The sequence below is a fragment of the Heterodontus francisci genome, chromosome 14 (genome assembly GCF_036365525.1).
Source record: "Heterodontus francisci isolate sHetFra1 chromosome 14, sHetFra1.hap1, whole genome shotgun sequence".
Classification (NCBI taxonomy): domain Eukaryota; kingdom Metazoa; phylum Chordata; class Chondrichthyes; order Heterodontiformes; family Heterodontidae; genus Heterodontus; species Heterodontus francisci.
Window position 1 is genome coordinate 62,417,082 of NC_090384.1, and position 13,658 is coordinate 62,430,739.

The following is a 13,658-nucleotide window of genomic DNA, read 5'->3' on the forward strand; positions in this document are numbered from 1 at the left end:
TGTGCTGGGATCCCCCATCATTGAGGATGGGTATATTTGTGGAGCCACCTCCTCCAGTTAGTTGTTTAATTGTCCACCACCATTCACGGCTGGATGTGGCCGGACTGCAGAGCTTAGATCTGATCCGTTGGTTATGGGATCGCTTAGCTCTGTCTATTGCATGCTGCTTACGCAGTTTGGCATGCAAATAGTCCTGTGTTGTCGCTTCACCAGGTTGACACCTCAGTTTGAGGTATGCCTAGTGCTGCTCCTGGCATGCCCTCCTGCACTCTTCATTGAACCAGGGTTGGTCTCCTGGCTTGATGGTAATGGTAGAGTGGGGGATATGCCGGGACATGAGGTTACAGATTGTGGTTGAGTACAATTCTGCTGCTGCTGATGGCCCACAGCGCCTCATGGATGCCCAGTTTTGCATTGCTAGATCTGTTCGAAATCTATCCCATTTAGCACGATGATAGTGCCACACAACACGATGGACGGTATCAATGTGAAGGCGGGACTTTGTCTCCACAAGGACAGTGCGGTCGTCACTCTAACCAATACTGTCATGGACAGAAGCATCTGCAGCAGGCAGATTGGTGAGGACGAGGTCAAGTATGTTTTTCCCTCGTGTTGGTTGCCCCACCACCTGCCGCAGACCCAGTCCCCCACCCAGAGTACATTTTGTGCCCTTGCCACCCTCAGTGCTTCCTCCAAGTGGTATTCAACAAGGAGGAGTACTGAGTCATCAGCTGAGGGAGGGCGGTAGGTGGTAATCAGTAGGAGGTTACCTTGCCCATGTTTGACCTGATGCCATGAGACCTCATGGAGTGCAGAGTCGATGTTGAGGACTCCCAGGGCAGAGAAATGGCAGATGGAGTTCAATCAGGGCAAATGCGAGGTGATGCATTTTGGAAGATCCAATTCAAGAGTGTACTATACAGTAAATGGAAAAGTCCTGGGGAAAATTGATGTCCAGAGAGATTTGGGTGTTCAGGTCCACTGTTCCCTGAAGGTGGCAACGCAGGTAAATAGAGTGGTCAAGAAGGCATACGGCATGCTTTCCTTCATCGGACGGGGCATTGAGTACAAGAGTTGGCAGGTCATGTTACAGTTGTATAGGACTTTGGTTCGGCCACATTTGGAATACTGCGTACAGTTCTGGTCACCACATTATCAAAAGGATGTGGATGCTTTGGAGAGGGTGCAGAGGAGGTTCACCAGGATGTTGCCTGGTATGGAGGGCGCTAGCTATGAAGAGAGGTTGAGTAGATTAGGATTATTTTCATTAGAAAGACGGAGGTTGAGGGGGGACCTGATTGAGGTGTACAAAATCATGAGAGGTATAGACAGGGTGGATAGCAAGAAGCTTTTTCCCAGAGTGGGGGTTTCAATTACTAGAGGACACGAGTTCAAAGTGAAAGGGGAAAAGTTTAGGGGGGATATGCGTGGAAAGTTCTTTACGCAGAGGGTGGTGGGCACCTGGAACGCATTGCCAGCGGAGGTGGTAGATGCGGGCACGATGGAGTCTTTTAAGATGTATCTAGACAGATACATGAATGGGCAGGAAGAAAAGAGATACAGAAGCTTAGAAAATAGGCGACATGTTTAGAGAGAGGATCTGGATCGGCGCAGGCTTGGAGGGCCGAAGGGCCTGTTCCTGTGCTGTAATTATCTTTGTTCTTTGTTCTTGTTCAACTCCCTCCCTACTGTATACCACCTCTGGTGGGTCTGTCCTGCCGGTGGGACAGGACATACCCTGGAATGGTGATGGCAGTGTCTGGGACATTGTCTGTGAGGTATGATTCCGTGAGTATGACTATGTCAGGCTGTTGCTTGACTAGTCTGTGGGACAGCTCTCCCAACTTTGGCACAAGCCCCCAGATGTTAGTAAGGAGGGTTTTACAGAGTCAACAGGGCTGGGTTTCCCATTGTCATTTCCGTTGCCTAGATCGATGCCGCGTGGTCCGTCCGGTTTCATTCCTTTTTATTGACTTTGTTATGGTTAGGTACAACTGAGTGGCTTGCTAGGCCATTTCAGAGGGCATGTAAGAGTTAACCACATTGCTGTTGGTCTGGAGTCACATGTAGGCCAGACCAGGTAAGGACAGCAGATTTCCTTCCCTGAAGGACATTAGTACCAGATGGGTTTTTACAACAATCGACAATGGTTTCATGGCCATCATTAGACTAGCTTTTTTTTAAATTCCAGATTTATTAATTAAATTCAAATTCCACCTTCTGTTGTGGTGGGATTCGAACCCATGTCCCCAGAGGAATACCCTCGGTCTCTGGGTTACTAGTCCAGTGATAATACCACTATGCTACTGCCTACCGCCATTATGCTACCTTCGAAAGTACTTGCAATGCCAGTATCTCAGCTGCTGGTTGCAAGTGTCAGAATGAGTGACGGTGTTTCTTCATCATCATTTTCCTGTTCCTCTTGCACTTCACACTCCTGCACCAGTGCTTGATCAGGTGGCAGTTCTTGGGGATCTGAAAGGCCCAAGGTACAAGCCTTGTATATCAGAAGACATTGTCGGATGAGGGGCAAGTCGGATGTGAGAAGGTGGATTCGATAGGAACAGACCATCATCTTATTTGGTTTCAGTTCCATTGCTGGCCATGCCCTCATGTGTGGCCACACCAATATTTGTGAGCACCATCTCTTCCATGAGGGTGAGGTCATGCAGCTGTGTCTGTCCCCCGCCAGTTAGGTGCCGCTTCCTCCAATTGTGAGCCACCTTGACCTGCCAGAGAGAGGGTAGTGTATCAGTGAGAGTGAAGCAACGCGTTTGGGTGATGTGCCTGTCATGGTTGAACAGCTGGCAATGTGCGCAAGCCAAGAGATGTGGATTTGAGTGTGGTCTGCGGACCACTGGTCCTCCAGGTGGTCTGCTGACTGGTCCAAAATGCAAGTCACAGGTGTGCAATGCCACGGCTGAAGCCATTCAAGAGAACAGGCCAGAACCCATAGCCCCACCACTCGTGTGGCATCACACAACCAGACCAGCTCCTGCGTGCGTGCACAAGTCATCATGAGCATGAGCAACAATAATGTAGTTTTATAAGCAAGATTTGGTTTACTGTTACAACATACAACTGAGAGATTGGCTTTTCAACACTTGTGGGGGTGAAAACAAAGAGGAGGAACTGGCTGAACTTGGAGCCCGACATGATACTGAAGCTCTTCAGCTTGGGACCCGACGTCACCTTATTGGTGTCTCATCAAAAGCAGTGTCATTCTTCCCATTAATTCTGATGAATTTTTTTGTGATGGGCTAGGACTGGCAGGTGCCCCATGGGGTCTTTTGCCCTAACTAAGTGGTCCACCGACGAAAACGTTTGAGAATCACTGTGCTAAATATGTGAAGGTGAAGTGAGGCAATGAATGTTAGGTATGAGTTATGCTTGATAGGGAATGTTGGTAGGTGAGTGAAGAGGGTGGGGTGGGTGGTGAATGGAGCAGTGTATGAAGCTACTGGTTCAATTGTAAGGATATGGCATTTGAAGATGCATTCACTGACCTTGACCACTTGTTACTGCTTGCATTGACAGTGATGTTTATTTGCTTCCAATGCCTTCTCAATGTCTATCTAGAGGACCTCCTGGCTCCCTGTCGGTAGACGACCTCCAGTGCTCTGTTAGGCAATCTTGGAGCGTGCTCTCTGCCCTGTTACATTGAAACATAGAAAATAGGAGCAGGAGTAGGCCATTCAGCCCTTTGGGCCTGCTCCACCATTCAAAAAAGATCATGGCTGATCGTCTAATTCAGTACCCTGTTCCCGCTTTCTCCCCATATTCCTTGATCCCTTTGGCATTAAGAAATATATCTATCTCCTTCTTGAATATATTTAATGACTTGGCCTCCACTGCCTTCTGCAGTAGAGAATTCCACAGGTTCACCATCCTCTGAGTGAAGAAATTTCTCCTCATCTCGGTTCTAAATGGCATACCCCATATCCTGAGACTGTGACCCCTGCTTCTAGACTCCCCAGCTATCGGGAACATCCTCCCTGCATCTAGCCTGTCTAGTCCTGTTAGAATTTTATAGATTTCTATCAGATCCCCTTTCATTCTTCTGAACGCTAGTGAATATAGGCCTAATCAACCCAATCTCTCCTCATATGTCAATCCTGCCATCTCAGGAATCAGTCTAGTAAATATTTTTTGCACTCCCTCCATGGCAAGAACATCCTTCCTCAGATAAGGAGACCAAAACTGCACACAATACTTCAGATGTGGTCTCACCAAGGCCTTGTATAACTGCAGAAAGGCATCCTTGCTCTTGTACTCAAATCGTCTTGCAATGAAGGCCAACATACCATTCGCCTTCCTAACTGCTTTCTGCACCTGAATGCTTGCTTTCAGTGACTGGTGTACAAGGACACCCAGGTCTCGATGCACCTCCCCCTTTCCCAATCTATCACCATTCAGATATTAATCTACCTTTCTATTTTTACAACCAAAGTGGATAACCTCACATTTATCCACGTTATACTGCATTTTCCATGCTCACTCACCCAACTTGTCCAAATTACATTGAAGCCTCTTTGCATCCTCCTCACAGCTCACATTCTCCCCCCCCGCCCCCCCCCCCCCCAGCTTTGTGTCATCTGCAAACTTGGAAATGTTACATTTAGTTCCCTCACCCAAATCATTAATATATATTGTGAATAGCTGGGGTCCAAGCACTGATCCCAGTACCCCACTAGTCACTGTCTGCCACCTGGAAAAAAACCCATTTATTCCTACTCTCTGTTTCCTGTCTGTTAACCAATTCTCAATCCATGCCAGTATATTACCCCAATCCCATGTGCTTTAATTTTGCACACTAACCTCTTATGTGGGACCTTATCAAAAGCCTTCTGAAAATCCAAATACACCACATCCACTGGTTCTCCTTTATCTATTCTACTAGTTACATCCTCAAAAAACTCAAGTAGATTTGTTAAGCATGTTTTCCTTTTTGTAAACCCATGCTGACTTTGTCCAATCCTGTTTACGCTTTCCAGGTGGTCTGCTATCACATCCTTTATAATAGACTCTAGCATTTTCCCCACTACTGATGTAAGGCTAACTGGTCTGTAATTCCCTGTTTTTTCTCTCCCTCCATTTTTAAATAGTGGGGTTACATTTGCCACCCTCCAATCTGTAGGAACTGCTCCAGAGTCTATAGAATTTTGGAAGATGACCACCAATGCATCCATTATTTCCAGGGCCACTTCCTTTAGTACTCTGGGATGTGATTATCAGGCCCTGGGGATTTGTCAGCCTTTAACCCCATTAATTTCCCTAGCACTATTTTTTTACTAATACTGATTTCCTTCAGTTCCTCCCTCTCATTAGACCCTTGGTTCCCTAACATTTCTGGGAGGTTATTTGAGTCCCCCTTAGTGAAGACAAAAGCAAAGTACATGTTTAAATGTTCTGCCATTTCTTTGTTCCCCATTATAATTTCCCCCATTTCTGACTGTAAGGGACCTACATTTGTCTTCATTAATCTTTTTCTCTTCACATATTTATAGAAGCTTTTACAGCCAGTTTTTATGTTCCCCACAAGTTTACTCTCATATTCTATTTTCCCGTACTTAATCAACCTCTTTGTCCTCCTTTGCTGAATTCTAAACTGCACCCAATCCTCAGACTTGCTGCTTTTTCTGGCAATTTTATATGCCTCCTCTTTGGATCTAAATTATCCCTAATTTCTTTTGTGAGCCACGGTTGAGCCACCTTTCCGGTTTTATTTTTGTGCCAGACAGGAATGAATAATTGTTTTAATTCATGCACACATTCTTTAAATATTATCCATTGCCTATCCACCGTCAACTCTTTTAGTAAAGTTCCCCAATCTACCATAGCCAACTCACGCCTCATACCTTCATAGTTTCCTTTATTTAGATTCAGGACCCTAGTTTCAGATTCAACTACTTTACTCTCCATCTTAATGAAGAATTCTATCATGTTATGGTCGCTCCTCCCCAAGGGACTCCGCACAACAAGACTGTTAATTAATCCTTTCTCATTGCACAATACCCAGTCTAGGATAGCCTGTTCTCTAGTTGGTTCCTCAATGTATTGGTCTAAAAAACTGTCACGTACACATTCCAGGAAATCCTCCTCCACAGTATTATTGCTAATTTAGTTTGACCAATCTATATGTAGATTAAAATCACCCATGATTACAGTTGTACCCTTATTGCATGTGTCTCTAATTTCCTGTTTAATGCCATCCCTTACATCTCCACTACTGCTTGGGGGCCTATAGACAACCCCCACCAACGTTTTCTGCCCCTTGGTGTTTCTTAGCTCCACCCATGCAGATTCCACATCATGCTTTTCCAAGCCAATATCCTTCCTTACTATTGCATTGATTTCCTCCATTACTAACAACATTATCCCACCTCCTTTCCCTTTTTGCCTGGCCTTCCTAAATATTGAATACCCCTGGATGTTCAGTTCCCATCTTTGGTCACCCTGCAACCATGTCTCCATAATCGCAATTATATCATAACCATTTATATCTATTTGCACTGTTAATTCATCTACCTTATTGCAAATGCTCTGCGCATTAAGACACAATGCCTTTAGACTTGCCTTAACATTGTTAGTCATCTTTGCTTTATTTTGCACTATGGCCCCATTTGTTTCTCGCCCTTGTTTTCTCTTCCTTCCACTTTTGCATCTTAGCTTTCTGCCTTTCATTTCTATCCTTGTTTCCCCCTCCTCTGCCTCCCTGCTCAGATTCCCATCCCCCTGCCATTCTAGTTTAAACCCTCCCAGACAGCACTAGCAAACAACTCCGCCCCCCCCCGCCACCCCCCCGAGGAAATTGGTCCCGGTCCTGCCCAGATGCAGCCCATCCAGCTTGTACTGGTCCCACGTTCCCCAGAACTGGTCCCAATGTCACAGGAATCTGAATCCCTCCCCCCTACACCATTTCTCCAGCCACGTATCCATCTGATATATCCTGCTATTTCTGCTTTCGCTAGCACGTGGCACTGGTAGTAATCCTGAGATTACTACTTTTGAGGCCCTACTTTTTAATTTACATCCTAACTCCCTATATTCAGCTTGTAGGACCTCATCCCTTTTCTTACCTATATGTACCATGATAACTGGCTGCTCGCCCTCCCCCCTCAGCATGCCCTGCAGCTGCTCAGAGACATCCGTGACCCTAGCACCAGGGAGGTAACATACCATCCTGGAGTCTCTTTTGTGCAGAAACAGCTGTCTGTTCCCCTTACGATTGAATCCCCTATCACTATAGCCCTGCCACTCTTCTTCTTCCTTCCCTCCTGTGCAGCAGAGCCACCCTCAGTGCCATGAACCTGGCTCTTGCTGCTTTCCCCTGAGCCATCTCCCCCAAAAATATCCAAAGCGATATATCTGTTACAGAGGGGGATGGTCACAGGGGACTCCTGCACTACCTGTCTTCCTCTACTCTGCCCGGTGGTCACCCATTCCCTTTCTGCCTTTGCAGCACTTGCCTGCGGTGTGACCACCTCGCTAAACGTGCTATCTATGATGATCTCAGCTCCACAATGAATCCACCCACAGCTCCAGCTCCGTAATGCGGGTAGCCAGTAGCTGCAGTTGGATACATCCCTGCACATATGGTCGTCAGGGACACTCGAAGCATCGTTGATTACCCACATAGCGTAGAAGGAACATATCACAGGTGCGAGCTCTCCTGCTATGACTTACCTTCGGATTACTTAATTACTCCCTTTAATTAAAAAATACTAATTACGCTAGGGGTCTTATCTTTACTTTTGAAGCTACTGATAAATCCTACTAAAAATCAATATAGCTCACCAGTTAAAATAAACCTTACTCAAAAAAAAAGTTACTCACTTGTTCCTTCTTATTAAGCACCATTGTCACTCTTTTTCCTGCTCAGTAACTTTTCCACAAACAACCAGTTCCAGCACCTGCTGCAGCCAGAAAGTACCTCCCCTTTAAGTGGTGCAGGCTAGCTCTAAGGAATGATAGCTTCGCATGAACTTGGGCCTCCTGCTGAGGCATGCAGCCACTCAGCAGTGTATTTTGTTCTTGGCTGCAAGCTACCTTCTTTTAGGTTAGCAGGTAGCAAGAAATTTGTGTGATTCCTGCATCGCAACAAATGGGCGGAGGTTAATCAGCATTACAAACCCCACGCCTATTATCAGGCCTTGTCCAATTTACCCCTAAGAATAGTGGAGGTAGAAATTCAAGAAAAGGTACACTCTTTATGCCTTATCCTGAGGCCTGAGATGCTTCCAAAATCAGGCCTCAGGCCTCATTTCCATTAATCCGACATGGAGTGAAAAGCCAGCAAAGAGCTAGAAACACAGCAGCCCTCAGATAAGTCTATATGCACAGGGTCTAATGCTGTTTCAGATGCGGGCACTTGACAATGACTTTCTGTCCTTTCCCACGATGGCGAACAGTGCACTTCCGGCTGGATAAGTATCTGTGCTTCTTACCCAACATATTGGAAGCTTAGTAGGCCCTTAGGAGGCAGGTGGGACCTAGGTTTAATATCTCATTCGAAGGACAGTACAAAATTCAAGCATTGGAGGTAATTCAGAAAGGAATCACGAAGTTGATCTTTAGCATTGAACTGGGCAAAGTTAGAGAAACAGAGGCTGCTTAGCTTGAAATTCTTCTTGACTGAGGATTAGCTTAGTACAGTCCATCACATATAAAATGGTGCATATATAAAATGCAAACCCTGAGCATATGAACATACAAATTAGGAGCAGGAGTAGGCCATTCAGCCCCTTGAACCTGCTCTGCCATTCAATAACCTTTCACCTCCTTGCTTATCAAGAATCTATCTACCTCTGCTTTAAAAATATTCAAAGACTCTGCCCTCTGAGAGAAATAATTTCTCCTCATCTCTGTCTTAAATGGGCTGTCTTTAAACAGTGACCCCTAGTTCTAGATTCTCCCACAATAAGAAACATCCTTTCCACATCCATCCTGTCAAGACACCTCAGGATCTTATATGTTTCAATCAAGTCGCTTCTTACTCTTCTAAACTCCAGCAGATACAAGCCTAACCTGTCCAATCTTTCCTCATAGGATAGCCCGCCCATTCCAGTTATTAGTCCAGTAAACCTTCTCTGTACTGCCTCCAACACATTTACATCCATCCTTAAATAAGGACACCAATACTGTACACAGTACTCCAAATGTGGGGCTGAAATTTATACTGCGGCGATGTAAACAATGGCGGTCCGCCCACGCAGGCTGCACGTTGCGGAGCTGCTGCGATATTAAGTGCGACAGCTCATTTAAATAGCCAGGGCAGACTGCCCACGCCGATGACGTGGAGGGGGAGGACTGTCCGTCCCCGGCAATGGCGTCAGCTGCCTTTGCGCAGGCGCTGACACCATTTTTAAAGGGCTTCGAACCCGATATTTCAATTTAAATATTTAATGCTAGAATGATTTTTAAAAATTAAATAAATTGATCTTGACCCTCTCCCCCCCCAATAAGCATAGAATTAGTTCCTTGCCCTTTCCCCATACCCCCCAAAACACTTACCTTGTGCACCTGATCTTCCTCCCACAAAGTTTGTAAACTTTGCACTGTAACCTTTCTCATCATCTCCTACACCAATGAGAAGAGTTTGACCCCGCTCCCCCACCCCCCCGCATTGAAAAACTTATCTGAGACCCCTTCCCACCAGCGTTCCACCTCAGATCCACGTGCCAGAGGGCCAGCTACCGGCACCAATATCACTCCAGGATGGAAGGCGGGAGCGAGAAGTTATTTAATTCATTTATTTAAATATTTAAGTTGAGCTCCCAGTGCCAAGTGGTGGGGGGGCCATCACAAGGTCTCGCCACCACCGGCAATATAGAGCCAGGCCTTCCTGGCATCGAGATCAGTAGCAGGCCTCTCCCGGAGCCATTTTCCGGCAATACTCCCCCCTGCTACAACACCCAACAGTTGGCGGGGGGGGCGGGGGGGGGGGGGGGCGTCTGTAAAATTCAGCCCGTGGTCTCAGCAATGCCCTGTACAACAGAAGCATAATCTCCCTACTTTTGTATTCAATTCCCCTTGCAATAACATTCCATTAGCTTTCCTAATTACTTGCTGTACCTGCATACTAACCTTTTGTGATTCATGCACTAGGACAGCCAGATCCCTCTGCATCTCAGAGCACTGCAATCTCTCACCATTTAGATAATATGCTTCTTTTTTATTCTTCCTGCCAAAATGGACAATTTCACATTTTTCCCACATTATACTCCATTTGCCAGGTCTTTGCCCACTCACTTAACCTATCGATATCCCTTTGCAGCCTCCTTATGTCCTCTGTTTGCAGCATCACTGTAAAGTCAGCTAAAAGAGTATATTGAGGTGCATACATTCAAACTAGTGATAAAAGTCGAATTTAGAGCTGATGTCAGGAAGAATCATTGTACAAGGAGTTAGCATGGACGAGTAGAGGAAACAAAAACTTTACGGTGATTCAAGAGTCTTTTGGATGGCATGATAGAAGGGAGGGAGAAGGTGGGTTTTTATTTTTGATCATTGAGTTAGGATGGTCTGACAAGATTTCCTCACCTTTATTTATTTTCTGAGCTCTTTCACTGATGTGATTGCTGAGTTGTATTGCAACTTTTGCATTGCCGTGAAGCAGGAACCATTCTACATCAACAGAAAAGTGGAACCGTAATTAACCAGAATAAAATTCATGGCACACAATCATTCGTTAGTTTATGTTAGTCCTATAAAGGAGCTTCTCAACATGACGTGTTTTTTAAGTTACAATGGGGTGTTTTGCCTGAGGTAGTCATCTATTTTATCTCAATGTGGACATTGCAGCACTTCAGGAGACTCGCCTCCCCGCGAGTGGCTCTCTAGCAGAGCAAGACTACACCTTCTTCTGGCAGGGCAGGGATCCTGAAGAACCAAGACAGCATGGAGTGGGCTTCGCCATCAGAAACTCCTTGCTCAGCATGATAGAGCCTCCCTCAAATGGCTCGGAACGCATACTGTCCATCCGACTGCTCACCACCTCTGGTCCAGTACACCTACTCAGCATCTATGCTCCAACACTCTGTTCCGCACCTGAAGCTAAAGACCAGTTCTATGAACAACTCCATAACATCATTAGCAGCATCCCCAACACCGAACACCTATTCCTGCTGGGGGACTTTAATGCCAGGGTTGGGGCCGACCATGACTCATGGCCCTCCTGCCTTGGGCGCTATGGCGTTGGAAGGATGAATGAGAACGGGCAGAGACTGCTTGAGTTGTGTACCTATCATAACCTCTGCATCACCAACTCGTTCTTTCACACTAAACCCTGTCACCAGGTTTCATGGAGGCACCCAAGATCACGTCGTTGGCGCCAGCTAGACCTCATTGTCACAAGGCGAGCCGCCTTAAACAGTGTTCAAATCACACGCAGCTTCCACAGTGCGGACTGCGACACCGACCACTCCCTGGTGTGCAGCAAGGTTAGACTCAGACCAAAGAAGTTGCATCATTCCAAGCAGAAGGGCCACCCGCGCATCAACACGAGCAGAATTTCTCACCCACAGCTGTTACAAAAATTTCTAAATTCACTTGTAACAGCCCTTCAAAACACTCCCACAGGGGATGCTGAGACCAAGTGGGCCCACATCAGAGACGCCATCTATGAGTCAGCTTTGACCACCTACGGCAAAAGTGCGAAGAGAAATGCAGACTGGTTTAAATCTCATAATGAAGAGCTGGAACCTGTCATAGCCGCTAAGCGCATTGCACTTTTGAACTACAAGAAAGCCCCCAGCGATTTAACATCCGCAGCACTTAAAGCAGCCAGAAGTACTGCACAAAGAACAGCTAGGCGTTGCGCAAACGACTACTGGCAACACCTATGCAGTCATATTCAGCTGGCCTCAGACACCGGAAACATCAGAGGAATGTATGATGGCATGAAGAGAGCTCTTGGGCCAACCATCAAGAAGATCACCCCCCTCAAATCTAAATCGGGGGACATAATCACTGACCAACGCAAACAGATGGACCGCTGGGTTGAGCACTACCTAGAACTGTACTCCAGGGAGAATGCTGTCACTGAGACTGCCCTCAATGCAGCCCAGCCTCTACCAGTCATGGATGAGCTGGACATGCAGCCAACCAAATCGGAACTCAGTGATGCCATTGATTCCCTAGCCAGCGGAAAAGCCCCTGGGAAGGACAGCATTACCCCTGAAATAATCAAGAGTGCCAAGCCTGCTATACTCTCAGCACTACATGAACTGCTATGCCTGTGCTGGGACGAGGGAGCAGTACCCCAGGACATGCGCGATGCCAACATCATCACCCTCTATAAAAACAAAGGTGACCGCGGTGACTGCAACAACTACCGTGGAATCTCCCTGCTCAGCATAGTGGGGAAAGTCTTTGCTCGAGTCGCTCTGAACAGGCTCCAGAAGCTGGCCGAGCGCGTCTACCCTGAGGCACAGTGTGGCTTTCGTGCAGAGAGATCGACTATTGACATGCTGTTCTCCCTTCGTCAGATACAGGAGAAATGCCGTGAACAACAGATGCCCCTCTACATTGCTTTCATTGATCTCACCAAAGCCTTTGACCTCGTCAGCAGACGTGGTCTCTTCAGACTACTAGAAAAGATCGGATGTCCACCAAAGCTACTAAGTATCATCACCTCATTCCATGACAATATGAAAGGCACAATTCAACATGGTGGCTCCTCATCAGAGCCCTTTCCTATCCTGAGTGGTGTGAAACAGGGCTGTGTTCTCGCACCCACACTTTTTGGGATTTTCTTCTCCCTGCTGCTTTCACATGCGTTCAAATCCTCTGAAGAAGGAATTTTCCTCCACACAAGATCAGGGGGCAGGTTGTTCAACCTTGCCCGTCTAAGAGCGAAGTCCAAAGTACGGAAAGTCCTCATCAGAGAACTCCTCTTTGCTGACGATGCTGCTTTAACATCTCACACTGAAGAGTGCCTGCAGAGTCTCATCGACAGGTTTGCGTCTGCCTGCAATGAATTTGGCCTAACCATCAGCCTCAAGAAAACGAACATCATGGGGCAGGATGTCAGAAATGCTCCATCCATCAATATTGGCGACCACGCTCTGGAAGTGGTTCAAGAGTTCACCTACCTAGGCTCAACTATCACCAGTAACCTGTCTCTAGATGCAGAAATCAACAAGCGCATGGGTAAGGCTTCCACTGCTATGTTCAGACTGGCCAAGAGAGTGTGGGAAAATGGCGCACTGACACGGAACACAAAAGTCCGAGTGTATCAGGCCTGTGTCCTCAGTACCTTGCTCTACGGCAGCGAGGCCTGGACAACGTATGCCAGCCAAGAGCGACGTCTCAATTCATTCCATCTTCGCTGCCTTCGGAGAATACTTGGCATCAGGTGGCAGGACTATATCTCCAACACAGAAGTCCTTGAAGCGGCCAACATCCCCAGCTTATACACACTACTGAGTCAGCGGCGCTTGAGATGGCTTGGCCATGTGAGCCGCATGGAAGATGGCAGGATCCCCAAAGACACATTGTACAGCGAGCTCGCCACTGGTATCAGACCCACCGGCCGTCCATGTCTCCGTTATAAAGACGTCTGCAAACGCGACATGAAATCGTGTGACATTGATCACAAGTCGTGGGAGTCAGTTGCCAGCATTCGCCAGAGCTGGCGGGCAGCCATAAAGACAGGG